Source organism: Pundamilia nyererei, unplaced genomic scaffold, assembly GCF_000239375.1.
Source record: "Pundamilia nyererei isolate P.nyererei 1_Seehausen unplaced genomic scaffold, PunNye1.0 scaffold00162, whole genome shotgun sequence".
Classification (NCBI taxonomy): Eukaryota; Metazoa; Chordata; class Actinopteri; order Cichliformes; family Cichlidae; genus Pundamilia; species Pundamilia nyererei.
The window spans coordinates 705,633-707,216 of record NW_005187563.1 but is presented as its reverse complement, the minus strand read 5'-3'; the positions used below and the strand labels follow the sequence as shown (position 1 = coordinate 707,216).

General features: G+C 38.6%; 1 non-coding gene across 1 annotated transcript; it reads right to left on the bottom strand.

Annotated features, from left to right (window-relative positions):
* Window positions 1-1,101: 1,101 nt before the first annotated feature.
* On the bottom strand, window positions 1,102-1,175 carry trnat-agu (transfer RNA threonine (anticodon AGU)). The gene has a single exon. It is a non-coding gene; the product is annotated as a tRNA-Thr (tRNA).
* Between the last annotated feature and the right edge of the window lie 409 nt (window positions 1,176-1,584).

Here is a 1,584-nt window from a genome sequence, read left to right as displayed (position 1 = left end):
CAACAATAGTAATTCCTGACCTTGCAAATATTCAGAAATATCTCCATTTACCTTTAGAAAAATCTTACACGTCGAACGCTGCCAGCCTCAACTCAACAGCATACCTCTCAATGAATATGACAGGATCTAATATAGACAAAAAATAGATTCCTGTACAGTTCCTGTTTTTTTTTGTTTAATAGTGAAGCTAAAGCTATTCTGCAAATGGTGGAATTATTGGCGCTAGATACGCTGGTGGAAATGCAAATCATTTGTACCATGTTTGTCTTCTGCAGTAAAGCTTTATCTGCAACCAATGAGGCAACAGAATTTATGGGGAAGGCAATGTGAAAAGCTGCCACGCTGAGGCTGTGTTGAAATATGGTGCACCTACGCAATCTTTGAGTGATATATCACATAAATCATATCATTGTGTTAGTTAAGCTTGCAAGTTCCAACTTGAACCAACTTCCAACCAGAAATGTTTTAATATAATTTAAAAATGAGTAGGGTTGGATTAATGGGAGGACAAAATAACCAGTTCAAAGACTCTCAGGGCTTTTACAAATTTTTCAAGCTTTAAGGGTCACATATAAAATCATTTTGTAAATCCAATCACCAAGAGAAAATCTGCTTCGGTGTTCCTGACCTTCAGACATTCAGAATTTATAAAATAAATTGCACTCAGAAAGTCGCCATAATAATGATCGTCGGTTAACTTAATGCTGTTTAAGTGGACCGATTAGAGTTTTGTTTGGGCACTTACACTAACTGGTCCAGCTTTTTAACTAATCGTCAATATAAATATCTAATCAGCCAATCAAAGAGCAGCAACTAAATGTTTTTAGGCAAGTAGACGTAATCAAGAAAACCTGCTGTATTTTAAACCAAGCATCAGGATTGAGAAAGGTAATATGAATGTGGTACGGTTGTTGGTGACAACTAGGTTAGTTAAAGTATTCCAGAAACTGCTAATCTACTGGGATTTTCTGCCACAACCATCTCTAGGGTTTAAAAAGTAAAGACATCCATGGAGTATCAGTTCTCTGAATCCTGTTGGGGAGGATGGGAAGACTCAGTTTTTTTCCCCTGAAATCAGAAGAAAACTCCCCATCACCACCAAGGCACTGCTGGGATTTGAACCCAGTATCTCCTGTTTACTAGACGGGCGCTTTATCCAACTAAGCCACCGCGCCCTTTGTTTTGTGTGATGTCAGTGATATTCCAGATTCAGTCATTTCACAGTTACAGCTGTGATCAGCAGGTTTTCAAGGCCGTGCCCCGCAGTACCTCTCTGAGCTTCTTCACCCCTACAAACCTTGTTGGTCTCTCAGGTCAGCTGACCACCTGCTCATGGAAGAACTGAGATCCAGGAGGAAGCTCAGATCGGACAGGGCCTTCTCTGTCATTGCTCCTAAATTATGGAATAATTGCCCTTGCACGTTTGAAAGTACCCTTCACTGTCCACTTTTAAAACATATCTTCAAATCCATTTGTATTCCCAGTGAGACTTTGTTTTTCTTTTGGTTCTTCTTTTAGTTATTTGACCTTTTTAATCTATTTTATTTATATTGTACATATTTTTATTATTTAGCTCCAATGCAC